Below are 14590 nucleotides of genomic sequence, written 5' to 3' on the forward strand. Positions count from 1 at the left end.
TCTTTTTACATTTTACATAGGACAAAAATTTAATGAGAGATCTGAGCAAAAAAATAATAATTTAAACAAAATATGAATTAGGTTGATTGGCAACATTAAATTGGCCCAGTGGTTCTTAACATTGTTGGAGGTACCGAACCCCACCAGTTTCATATGCGCATTCACCGAACCCTTCTTTCGTGAAAAATATATATACCGTATTTTTCGGAGTATAAGTCGTACCGGAGTATAAGTCGCACCTGCCGAAAATGCATAATAAAGAAGGAAAAAAACATGTATAAGTCGCACTGGAGTATAAGTCGCATTTTTGGGGGAAATTTATTTGATAAAACCCAACACCAAGAATAGACATTTGAAAGGCAATTTCAAATAAATAAAGAATAGTGAACAACAGGCTGAATAAGTGTACGTTATATGACGCATAAATAACCAACTGAGAACGTGCCTGGTATGTTAACGTAACATATTATGGTAAGAGTCATTCAAATAACTATAACATATAGAACATGCTATACGTTTACCAAACAATCTGTCACTCCTAATCGCTAAACCCGATGAAATCTTATACGTCTAGTCTCTTACGTGAATAAGCTAAATAGGGAATAAGGGGTAGAAAATGGATGGATGGATGGATGGATATTTTACGGTAATGTGTTAATAATTTCACACATAAGTCGCTCCTGAGTACAAGTCGCATCCCGGGCCAAACTATGAAAAAAATTGCGACTTATAGTCCAAAAAATACGGTATATATATTTTTTTCAAATTCAAGAAAAAGTCATATATTTTTTTACTGGTGCACAAAATGAACCAACACAGTGCATGAACTCACAACAAATTGCAGACCTTACACACATTACCATGAATTGATTAACGTGGATCCCGACTTAAACAAGTTGAAAAACTTACTCGGGTGTTACCATTTAGTGGTCAATTTTACGGAATATGTACTGTACTGTGTAAATTGTACTGTGTATTCTCTTCCTTTGCAATCTGCAAGTAAAAGTTTCAATCAATCAATCAAAAAACCTGCAAATCAGATGGAAAATTAGAGGGAACATTGTTTGGGGGTATCCATAATATGCTGATAGGGAGAAGTTTTTATTTACACGATAAGTCGGATGTCTTTTTACCTCCGTGGCGAAGGGTTCGATCGAACCCAGGTTAAGAACCACTGAATTGGCCCCAGTGTGTAAATGTGAGTGTGAATGTTGTCTGTCTATCTGTGTTGGCCCTGCGATGAAGTGGCGACTTGTCCATGGTGTACCCCGCCTTCGGCCCATGTGCAGCTGAGATAGGCTCCAGCACCGCCCCGCCACCCCGAAAGGGACAAGCGGTAGAAAATGGTTGGATGAATCCAAATGTTTTTATACACTCTTAAAGGGGAACTGCACTTTTTTTGTAATTTTGCCTATCATTCACAATCATTATGTGGCGACGGATGTATTTTTTTTAACGCATTCTAACTTGAAAATAAAGGTAAATAAAAGTCCGCTTACAGCAGCGAAGCCAATAGGAGGTCCTCTATTCCGCCCATAAAACCCAATAAAAAAAACATCCAAAAAGCGCCAACAATACTCCATTTACATTTCATGACTTGAATATTAACCAAGTATTAGTGATATTGTTTTTATAAGTGCTAGCGCAGACAAACTTTTTATAGCGGTGCCGTGATTACGAGCTTGTGTGCCAACTTTCCCTCATATACGTCGCCCCTGCTCTCACACACACAACAAAGCAACGCAACATTTGAAGTGCATGCATGAGCATGAGCAAGAATTTAAAGCCTCTGGGGCATAATTGCGTGACAATAGAGTAGCCCCATGATTAAAAACTCTTCATGATTGAAATGGGTTATATTCTGATTTCTACATTTCAAACACTTCCTTGTGGTCTACATCAGTAATGTTTAACCATAACCAACTGACCTTAACCATAGGCCCCAATGTTGGGCCATTAGCGCATACTAGAGGGCCGCGAAAATATATCTGTTTCTTAGCTGTGGTCCGTATGGGCCGCAGCGGTACTCGGTGGTAATACACTTTTCCACCACTTGTGGCAGTAATGACAATCTCCAACAAACAAAAGAAGTGTGGAGTTAAAGTCACAGAGAAGTTTCTTAAGCGCAAAAAATATGACTCAAGTGGTGAAGCTAACATTTTTTGACAGTTTAAGAAACATATATTATTAATTTATTAACTTCGTTAAAATGTATTTATTAACAGCACTGCATAATTGTATGTGTATTTATTTTTCATCAGTTTTTCTGAGTTCCCTCTTTTGCAGTATATTTGATCAGTGTTTATTTTTCTAATTAGCCTGACCTAAGCCCGAAAAATAATAATATATATGATTTACACATGCTTTCATATAATTTGACAAGCTTGTAAATGATAAGTAGGTAAGATATTAAGGATGTCCGATAATGGCTTTTTTGCCGATATTCCGATATTGTCCAACTCTTAATTACCGATTCCGATATCAACCGATACCGATATATACAGTCTTGGAATTAACACATTATTATGTCTAATTTTGTTGTGATGCCCCGCTGGATGCATTAAACAATGTAACTTTACCATGAATTGATTAACGTGGACCACGACTTAAAGAAATTGAAAAACTTATTCGGGTGTTACCATTTAGTGGTCAATTGTACGGAATATGTACTGTACTGTGCAATCTACTAATACAAGTTTCAATCAATCAATCAAAAACAAGGTTTTCCAAAATAAGAGAACAACATCAACTCCAGTTATGGAAAAAAGTGCCAACATGGCACTGCCATATTTATTATGCATTATTTTTTTTTAACATGCCTCAAAACAGCTTGGAATTTGGGACATGCTCTCCCTGAGATAATCCTGATACCCATTACAACTATGGGAAATACTATACTTTGACTTTCACAACGTGCATTATTTTTTTTAAACATGCCTCAAAACAACAGCTACAAAAACAATGAAGGCACACAGCTTCAGTCCAGAGTATACCAGACGTCCGTGTTTTACCGGATAAGTACCGCTCGGTACAGCAGCGTTTTTAAAAAGTCATTAAAGGAGAACATTATCACAATTTCAGAAGGGTTAAAACCATTAAAAATCAGTTCTCAGTGGCTTATTTTATTTTTCGAAGTTTTTTTCAAAATTTTACTCGTCACGCAATATCCCTAAAAAAAGCTTCAAAGTGCCTGATTTTAGCCATCATTATATACACCCGTCCATTTTCCTGTGACGTCACATAGTGATGCCAATACAAACAAACATGGCGGTTAGAACAGCAAGGTATAGCGACATTAGCTCGGATTCAGACTCGGATTTCAGCGGCTTAAGCGATTCAACAGATTACGCATGTATTGAAACGGATGGTTGTAGTGTGGAGGCAGGTAGCGAAAACGAAATTGAAGAAGAAACTGAAGCTATTGAGCCATATCGGTTTGAACCGTATGCAAGCGAAACCGACGAAAACGACACGACAGCCAGCGACACCGGAGAAAGCGAGGACGAATTCGGCGATCGCCTTCTAACCAACGATTAGTATGTGTTTGTTTGGCATTAAAGGAAACTAACAACTATGAACTAGGTTTACAGCATATGAAATACATTTGGCAACAACATGCACTTTGAGAGTGCAGACAGCCCAGTTTTCATCAATTAATATATTCTGTAGACATACCCCCATCCGCTCTCTTTTCCTGAAAGCTGATCTGTCCAGTCCAGTTGGAAATGCACCTGCTTTGAGTGTTGCAGGATATCCACACATTCTTGCCATCTCTGTCGTAGCATAGCTTTCGTCGGTAAAGTGTGCGGAACAAACGTCCAATTTCTTGCCACTTTCGCATCTTTGGGCCACTGGTGCAACTTGAATCCGTCCCTGTTCGTGTTGTTACACCCTCCGACAACACACCGACGAGGCATGATGTCTCCAAGGTACGGAAAACAGTCGAAAAAACGGAAAATAACAGAGCTGATTTGACTCGGTGTTTGTAATGTGTTTGAGAAAATGGCGGATTGGTTCCCGAGAGCGAATAATAGAAAGGCGTTTAATTCGCCAAAATTCACCCATTTAGAGTTCGAAAATCGGTAAAAAAAAATATATGGTCTTTTTTCTGCAACATCAAGGTATATATTGACGCTTACATAGGTCTGGTGATAATGTTCCCCTTTAATTTTACTTTTTGAAACCGATACCGATAATTTACGATATTACATTTTAAAGCATTTATCAGCATCAACATCTCTATTAGATATATTTATTGAATATGATTAAAACCAAGAGTAAGATCATTAATTCAGTGTTAATATATGAGTGGGCCCTTGGCCCCACTCTAGTGGATAAGTTGAGCCCCGAGGTCCAAAAGGTTAAGATCCCTTGGTCTACATAACATGTAGTGGTGGTGCTTTGGTCAAAATGTTAGATGATGTTTTACAGACCATCTTCAAGCCACTTTTTGAGTGTCTCTTCGGAATACGCCGTTTTGTAGGCTGTTGTAATTACGCCCCGTAGGCTCCATTGTAAGCCATAAAACTTCCATTACTACATTCTTCACTTAGATGCAAATAAAAGGCTCTGTTTCACACAAACATTGTATTGTGGTTGCTATTATGTGAATTGTGAATTATATTTATATAGCGCTTTTCTCTAGTGACTCAAAGTGCTTTTACATAGTGAAACCCAATATCTAAGTTACATTTAAACCAGTGTGGGTGGCACTGGGAGAAGGTGGGTAAAGTGTCTTGCTCAAGGACACAACGGCAGTGGCTAGGAAGCGGGGATCAAACCTGGAACCCTCAAGTTGCTGGCACAGTCACTCTACCAACCGAGCTATACCGCCCCTATTACTATTATTGGGATGCTCATTCACTTGCCTCAGCTCTGAACCCGTTTAAGTCGACATCCTCTTAGATTGGCTGACTCACATCAACATAAGCGGTTGTCAACATAAGCAAAACTAGCAACAGCTTGCACATTTACTCGCCCTTTCCGAAAAAGGACGTTGACATAACCGCAAATCTTTGCAATAAACCCGCGAGCAATGGTTATGAAGTAAATGCAACACATGTCGACAAAAACGGGGCCGTTTTCTACAGAATTTACATTTTTAATGTCGACAAAAGCGGTCGACCGCACACCAGCGGATGTACTTTATGACGTCTACCATATCATAAAGAGGTATATAGTACATATTTACTTTTGTGTTGCTATTATAAACTTTGCCAAGAGGTTATGTAATTGTTGGGGTGTGTTTGTTTATCTGTGAGCAGTTAAAAGTTATGGGCATATTTGAATGAAACTTTCAGGAAACGTCAGAAATGGGAAAAAGAACAAGCGTTACGATTTTGAGGGTTATCGGACTTATTTATACTAGCGACCCCGCCTCCACCCACAGACACAAAGACAGTGGATAACTGACAAGAGGGTTCAAGAGGTTTCTTTCGCCATAGATAGCTCAAAACGTTATGACCATTTTTTGATTAAACTTTAAGGAAATGTCAAAACTGGGATGAAGACGAAGGGTTACAATTTTAATAAGTGAGCTAAATGATTTATACTAGCATCCAAGCCTCCACCACAGAGACAAAAGGCCCCTTTCAACCAAAAGTTCAGGAACTTTGGGTTCCTGAAACCTCTAGTTCCAAAAACTATAAGTTCCTGTAGAAGTGTGTGGTTTGTGTTTTGACCGCATTTCACAGTTCAGGGTAGTTTCTACGGGGCGGCATAGCTCAGTTGGTAGAGTGGCCGTGCCAGCAACTTGAGAGTTCCAGTTTCAATCCCCACTTCCACCATCCTGGTCACTGCCGTTGTGTCCTTGGGCAAGACCCTTTACCCACCTGCTCCCAGTGCCACCCACACTGGTTTAATTGTAACTTAGATATTGGTTTTCACTATGTAAAGCGCTTTGAGTCACTCGAGAAAAGCGCTATATAAATATAATTCACTTCACTTCACAAATCAGTAACGATCATGTAAATAAACAGACAATTTTAGGTCACAGTTCTTTTACGAAAAAATAAGTAAATGAAATACTAAGCAATAAAATACAAAACAATATGATGTATAAAGTAAAGTGTGCCGAATTGTTCATAAAAAGTCAGGCTTTTGTCCGCAATGTCCAACAGTCAGAAAGTTGTCCTCTCAGTAAATGATGAATTCATGAAGGTCAGGCGATTCCTTTTGGTCCATTTAGGTGTAAATAACATTTTATAAATAATAAATGTCAGTGTTTATCTCATGCCGACAACACGAACACATCGGCTTTAGCGTTAGCTTGTTAGCGTTAGCATTCTGTTCACTCGGGTTAAGGCGAATAACTACACAAATGGAGTGTCACTGACTACTTTTTCAACATGTAATAAAGTAAATAGGTAATATTTGATGTTATTTACCTTCGTTCCACTCGTGTGCTGCCTCCCTTTTTTCAAATGTTTCCAACAAAGTCGGAGTAGTAAACAGCCGAGGTCGTTGCTTCGAGTCCGGCTTCATACTCCTCCGTAAATACGTTTAAAAGAGTCCGTCCACTTCTCGTAGCTTTAAAGGGGAACATTATCACCAGACCTATGTAAGCGTCAAAATATACCTTGATGTTGCAGAAAAAAGACCATATATTTTTTTAACCGATTTCCGAACTCTAAATGGGTGAATTTTGGCGAGTTAAACGCCTTTCTATTATTCGCTCTCGGAGCGATGTCACATCGGGAAGCAATCTGCCATTTTCTCAAACACATTACAAACACCGAGTCAAATCAGCTCTGTTATTTTCCGTTTTTTTGACTGTTATCCGTACCTTGGAGACATCATGCCTCGTCGGTGTGTTGTCGGAGGGTGTAACAACACGAACAGGGACGAATTCAAGTTGCACCAGTGGCCCAAAGATGCGAAAGTGGCAAGAAATTGGACGTTTGTTCCGCACACTTTACCGACGAAAGCTATGCTACGACAGAGATGGCAAGAATGTGTGGATATCCTGCGACACTCAAAGCAGATGTATTTCCAACGATAAAGTCAAAGAAATCTGCCGCCAGACCCCCAGGAAAAGAGAGCGGATGAGGGTATGTCTACAGAATATATTAATTGATGAAAACTGGGCTGTCTGCACTCTCAAAGTGCATGTTGTTGCCAAATGTATTTCATATGCTGTAAACCTAGTTCATAGTTGTTAGTTTCCTTTAATGCCAAACAAACACATACCAATCGTTGGTTAGAAGGCGATCGCCGAATTCGTCCTCGCTTTCTCCCGTGTCGCTGGCTGTCGTGTCGTTTTCGTCGGTTTCGCTTGCATACGGTTCAAACCGATATGGCTCAATAGCTTCAGTTTCTTCTTCAATTTCGTTTTCGCTACCTGCCTCCACACTACAACCATCCGTTTCAATACATGCGTAATCTGTTGAATCGCTTAAGCCGCTGAAATCCGAGTCTGAATCCGAGCTAATGTCGCTATAGCTTGCTGTTCTATGCGCCATGTTTGTTTGTGTTGGCATCACTATGTGACGTCACAGGAAAATGGACGGGTGTATATAACGATGGTTAAAATCAGGCACTTTGAAGCTTTTTTTAGGGATATTGCGTGATGGGTAAAATTTTGAAAAAAAACTTCGAAAAATAAAATAAGCCACTGGGAACTGATTTTTTATGATTTTAACCCTTCTGAAATTGTGATAATGTTCCCCTTTAACAAAGTTAGGTTTGTAAAAATAATACACAACATTAAGTTGAGTAAAAGCATTCCAAAATAGATCAGCGTTCTTCAGGACAAAGATGCCCCACAAAAGTTCCAGCAAGTGGAAAGTTCCTTTCGTTCTTATTTCTTGTCGTTGTCAAGTTTGTTGTAATAGAAATACTCAAGAAATAAGAAATAAACAAGTCGTGATAGCATACTCCGCAATGGCGGTCGTGTGTTTGAAAAATAAGTTTTAGGAACGCCCCCAATCAGCGTATGAAACCAAAGCCCTCCCCTGAAAAGGTTCAGGGTAACTTTGAAAAGTCCCACCTAGCTCGGAGGAACTCCGAAAGGTTCCTGAAGAACTAAATCTACCCGAGCTGTTTTTGGTGGAAACACAGGGGGGAACTTTATTGGGGAAGTTCCTGAAAAAGTTCCTGCAGTGGAAAAGGGCCAATTGACAATGGATAACTGACAAGAGGGTTCACTCCGTTCATTTCCTTCCGCTACGGATAGCTCAACAAGTTATTGGCATATTTTGATTAGACTTTCAGGAAGTGTCAAAAATGGGATAAGGAACAAATTCTTAGATTTTGGGGGTGATCCATATATTACATTTGTGTTATAGGGCACACCCTCTCTGTGTGTGTATGCTAGCGGGAGTGCTTCCAGAGACACGAGACAGTGAATGACTGACAAGAGGGTTCACTGTTTATTTAATATTTACTATTGGGAGATAAGGCCTGGCGGAGGTCTGTGCTCTGCGAGTGCTTTTCTACTTACTCAATTGCATGGAAATCTGACACAGGTTCCTACACATTTGATGAAAAGTGTCGGTTTTCACACCCATCGACCGATTTGAATAGCTGAAAAGTTGGGGTCAATAGTCAAATGAATATGTTTTTCCCTACCACATTTTAGTAGTCTTTCAGTCAATCATCTATTTTGTATGTTTCTGTGTTGTCTTATTGGGGTTGGGCAATATAGCATTTCGGTATGGATTTTATACGGAGTGAATACAAGACCCGTATTTGTGATACTGATACCAATACAGTGTTGTCCCAATACCAATATTTTGGTACAGGTACCAAAATTATTTCTGGACTTTTTGATACCTTTCTAAATAAAGGGGACCACAAAAAATTGCATTATTTGCTTTATTTTAACAAAAAATCTTAGGGTACATTAAACATATGTTTCTTATTGCAATTTAGTCCTAATATAAAATAGTGAACATACAAGACAACTTGTCTTTTAGTAGCAAGTAAACAAACAAGGCTCCTAATTTAGTCTGTTGACGTATGCTGTAACATATTGTATCATTTTCCATTGTATTATTTTGTCAAAATTATTAAGGACAAGTGGTAGGAAATGAATTATTAATCTACTTGTTCATTTAATGTTAATATCTGCTTACTTTCTCTTTTAACATGTTCTCTCTACACTTCTGTTAAAATGTAATAATCACTTATTCTTCTGTTGTTTGATACTTTACATTACTTTTGGATGACACCACAAATTTGGGTATCAATCCGATACCAAGTCGTTACAGGATCATACATTGGTCATATTCAAAGTCCTCATGTGTCTAGGGACATATTTCCTGAGTTTATAAACATAATATACATTTGAAAAAAATGAAAGAAGATGTTGTGATGCCAAAAATTATCATAATCATAGTAGTATAGACTAGATACACTATTGTACTTGGTATCATTACAGTGGATGTTAGGTGTAGATCCACCAATGGTGTTTTTTTACATTTTGATGCTGGTGAGCTACAGTGTGTAGTGAAGCATGTTTAGCTATTCCTCGTCCTGCAGGGATGATACTTGTAAGAAACATACTTTATTTGTCGCCATGGAGGGGAGGATTAGTGATTTAGAAGTAGCTACAACACTCCAATTAGCCGCTAGCTAGCTAGCAATGTCTTAAAGCACCTCTTCCTGAGGGTGTTTCAGTGTTATAACTTCACTTTTATCGTTAGTTTTTAAGCCAGAATGCGTCCGTTCTCCCTTTTCTGGCTACACACTGTGTCTGCTTGTAAGTACTCTGTAATTGTGCGCTGCCGAACATGCTTGTCTGCTCGTAAACCAATAATGACACAACGTTACGACAACGAGGTCGCGGGGGGGTGGCGGACCGGTACTTTTCAGAGGCGGTATAGTACCGAATATAATTAATTAGTATCACGATACTATACTAATACTGGTATACTGTACTACCCTATACCAATATTTTTTTAAAGTTCATTGAATAAATGTTTCTTTAATGTGTTGACCATGTTAATTGTGTTTTTTTAGTAAATGGGTGAGGCTTGGATCAAGGGGGGAAAATATTAAATTTTGTCGCAGATCTACATTTAGGTGCACAAATAACTTCCGGAAAAATCTGTATCAAAGCTTGTAGAAAACCCGAGGTACCACCGTTGGACTGTATATCAAAATGATTGGATTCAATACTAGGCATCACATCTTCCTTTATAACAAATTGTGTTGGTGTGTGCGTTTGTGTTGTCTTTACTTGAAATGAACACACGCTCTTCCTCATGTTGACAGATCAAAGTCCAGCTCCTAAGATGGCCTCAATTAGAACGCACACACACACACACACACACACACACACACACACACACACACACACACACACACACACACACACACACACACCTTCTTGTATGTGTTACCTTCTTGAGACCTCCGGAAAATGCCTAACTCTTTAGGACCACCCTTTCTAGTTACATAAAGATTTGTATTTACAACATTAATAATATATACATACTATGCAAATATGGAAAAGCTTGTTGTGAAAAATGAGTTGGAATTTCACAAGAAAAAGGTCACAATTTCACAGTATTATAATAAAAGTGGTAATTTTTTACTAAACGCAAGTCCAAATTTTACAAGAAAAATGTAACATTTGTGCAATATTATGATAAAAGTTGGGATTTTACTCAATAACAGTCGCAATTTTACAAGAAAAGCTTAAAAATGTTGGCAATTTCATGAAAAGAGTCATAATTCTACTGGACAAAAGTCACAATTTTATTAGAAAACTTAAAAATGTTGGCAATATAATAATAATAATAATAATAATTGTTATATTTTTGTGCATTATTTGTTGCCGTCATTAAACGAACAGGTTACTCATCAGTTACTCAGTACTTGAGTAGTTTTTTCACAACATACTTTTTACTTTTACTCAAGTAAATATTTGGGTGACTACTCCTTACTTTTACTTGAGTAATAAATCTCTAAAGTAACAGTACTCTTACTTGAGTACAATTTCTGGCTACTCTACCCACCTCTGCTGTTTTACAAGAACAACAAAAACATTGGCAATATAGTGATAGAAGTCAGAATTTTATATGACAAATGTCACTATTTTGCATTAAAAAGTAATTGTTTTACATAAAATAATTTTAGGACAAAATATTGCAATATTACAAAAACAGAGAGAATATGAGAATTTGTTCCCAATTTTATAAGTAAAAAGTCGACACATTGTGAGAAAGACTGCTCATTACCTCCCTGCTTGGCACTCGGGATCAAGGGTTGGAATTGGGGGTTAAATCACCAAAAACTAGGGATGTCCAATAATGGCTTTTTGCCGATATCCGATATTCCGATATTGTCCAACTCTTTAATTACCGATACCGATATCAACCGATACCGATATCAACCGATATATACAGTCGTGGAATTAACACATTATTATGTCTAATTTGGACAACCAGGTATGGTGAAGATAAGGTCCTTTAAAAAAAAATTAATGAAATAAGATAAATAAATTAAAAACATTTTCTTGAATAAAAAAGAAAGTAAAACAATATAAAAACAGTTACATTGAAACTAGTAATTAATGAAAATTAGTAAAATTAACTGTTAAAGGTTAGTACTATTAGTGGACCAGCAGCACGCACAATCATGTGTGCTTACGGACTGTATCCCTTGCAGACTGTATTGATATATATTGATATATAATGTAGGAACCAGAATATTAATAACAGAAAGAAACAACCCTTTTGTGTGAATGAGTGTGAATGAGTGTAAATGGGGGAGGGAGGTTTTTTGGGTTGGTGCACTAATTGTAAGTGTATCTTGTGTTTTTTATGTTGATTTAATAAAAAAACCACAAAAAAAAAAACAATACCGATAATAAAAAAACCGATACAGATAATTTCCGATATTACATTTTAACGCATTTATCGGCCGATAATATCGGCAGGCCGATATTATCGGACATCTCTACCAAAAGCTATTCCCGGGCGCGGCCACTGCTGCTGCCCACTGCTCCCCTCACCTCCCAGGGGGTGATCAAGGGTAATGTGTCAAATGCAGAGAGTAATTTCGCCACACATATAGTGTGTGTGTGACAATCATTGGTACTTTAACTTGAACTTTTAGTTAATGTATTTAAAAATTTTTGTTTGTCATTGGTTTTTAATCTTCATTATTTACTTCGTTATTACAGTATGCCTATATATACATTTTATTTATATATTTAAAAAATTTTTAATTTAGGCCAAAGGGGGCGCATTTCAATTTCTTTCACACACTTGTTATTTCATATGTTGACCAGAGGGGGAGCACTTTTAAAACCGACACAGAGTCAATTTGAAAAATCCCTCCTTTTTGGGACCACCCTAATAAATTTCACCACCAGGGGTGCAAATGAGACATTCTCTATTAGATGCAATGGTTTTCTGTATTGGTCCTCACATGGAAGGCACTTTTCCTTGTTGGTGTCTCAAGAAGGGTAGACACACACACACACACACACACACACACACACACACACACACACACACACACACACACACACACACACACACACACACACACACTTGTGGTGAACCCTCCATGTGTCCAGACTGTCCCTATAGGTCAGGCTTTTAACACGACCGACACAAAGGCACTAGTGACAGGCTGGCGTGGTGGGCATTACCCGAGGCATGGGAGTGCGATGCATGTGTGTTGGTGTCGGCTGAAAAGGGGGCGGAGCCGGCTATCATATCATGCTCGCACTTGAGCTGCATTGTTTGAAGCCGCGGGACGTTTAGACGTAGTGGTTGACAATGCAGGCACACACAGTCTGGCTTGTTGTATGAATGCAGCCATGGTGAATAGATGAGGTCAGGCATGCCTGACGGGCTCAGCATTGCCTCGGCCTCTGTTTATTGTCCATTTCATGCTCGCAGTTGTGTGTCTGTGAGTAGGTGTCGTGTAGGTAGATGCAAGGATAGCACTGGAATAACGTTATTTTCAGGTTTGACCGCACAAGACTGACAGATTTAATATCGCAGAGTCTTTGTTTGCAACGTATTTAAAGGGAAACTGCACTTGTTTTTGGAATTTTGTCTATCATTCACAATCCTTATGTAAGACAAGAACACATGGTTTTCTTTTTTTTATGTACATTTTAACTTGTAATATACGGCAAATACAAAGCGGCTAACAATGCAGCTAAAGCCCTCTAAACAACCATCCAAAAAGCGCCAACAACACTTACATTTCAGGACCTTAATATAAACCACGTATTAGCGATATTGTTATTATAATTGCTAACGCTATTTTTAGCAGCGCTTTGATCACAGAGCGCTAAATTAGACTGACCATACGTCCTCTTTTCCCCGGACATGTCCTCTTTTGCGGGGCTGTCCGGGCGGGGTTTCTTAAATGCCTCAAATGTCCGGCATTTTGAATTAGGGTTGCGTGTATTTTCAATGTACGTCCAGGGTTAAGAAGGGGTTAAAAACAAAACAAATTGTGAAGGTGTGTGCATGCAACAGCATTCCTGAGGGAGGGGCAGAGACAGAGAGAGCGAGGGAGTGGATTGATTGATTGATTGAAACATTTATTTGTAGATTGCACAGTACAGTACATCCATTCATCCATTTTCTACCGCTTGTCCCTATTGGGGTTGATGGTAACACCCGAATAAGTTTTTCAACTTGTTTAAGTCGGGGTCCACGTTAATCAATTCATGACACAAATATATACATAAAAAAACAACATAAAAAAACTAAAACATTTTGAAATGAGGGATAGATCTGAAGTTGATGTAGACTCCAGAGATTTAAACGTTAAATATAAAATGCATGAATGCCCTGGCACACCATTATCATCATTTCATGACCCGAGCAAAACACTTTTTACACTTTTATACTGAAATAAATACGTCTACAACTTATTAAATAAAAACATAGAAAAAACTACCAGCAGTGGTAAAGTTTAGATCCATGAAGGAAATAAGAAAGTGAATGAATGTTAATAACTGAATAAATGTACATATGCATACAAATTTGTTTTCTTTTTTTTATTATTTCTTTTAATGAATTAAATAACGTTTATGATAACCTTTTTCCAAAACACAATATAGAATGTGAGATATAACAGGATAATGCATACGTTTATCTTTTGTTTTCAAAACGCTTGCAAAAAAGTGGTACTCCAAAAATGTACTGTGGGACCCCATTTTTATGACTTGATGGGGCCTCTGGGACCCCATTTTGAAAATTCCTAGCGCCAACACTGCTGTCAACAGAGGAGAAAAAATGCTTTATTTAAATAAATATATTATTTATAAAGCAAGTTCGAGTATCATTGGCAAATTTTCACCTAGTCCCGGCCTTGGCGTGCTGCCCGCCTTGGCACGCATATACAGGTAAAAGCCAGTAAATTAGAATATTTTGAAAAACTTGATTTATTTCAGTAATTGCATTCAAAAGGTGTAACTTGTACATTATATTTATTCATTGCACACAGACTGATGCATTCAAATGTTTATTTCATTGAATTTTGATGATTTGAAGTGGCAACGAATGAAAATCCAAAATTCCGTGTGTCACAAAATTAGAATATTACTTAAGGCTAATACAAAAAAGGGATTTTTAGACATGTTGGCCAACTGAAAAGTATGAAAATGAAAAAT

General features: G+C 38.0%; 1 protein-coding gene across 2 annotated transcripts in view; it reads left to right on the forward strand.

Annotated features, from left to right (window-relative positions):
• The window catches only part of sgpp2 (sphingosine-1-phosphate phosphatase 2), a 64347-nt gene that overhangs the window by 12172 nt on the left and 37585 nt on the right, over window positions 1-14590 (forward strand). The window lies entirely within an intron of this gene.

The sequence above is a fragment of the Nerophis lumbriciformis genome, linkage group LG30 (genome assembly GCF_033978685.3).
Source record: "Nerophis lumbriciformis linkage group LG30, RoL_Nlum_v2.1, whole genome shotgun sequence".
NCBI classification, from domain to species: Eukaryota; Metazoa; Chordata; class Actinopteri; order Syngnathiformes; family Syngnathidae; genus Nerophis; species Nerophis lumbriciformis.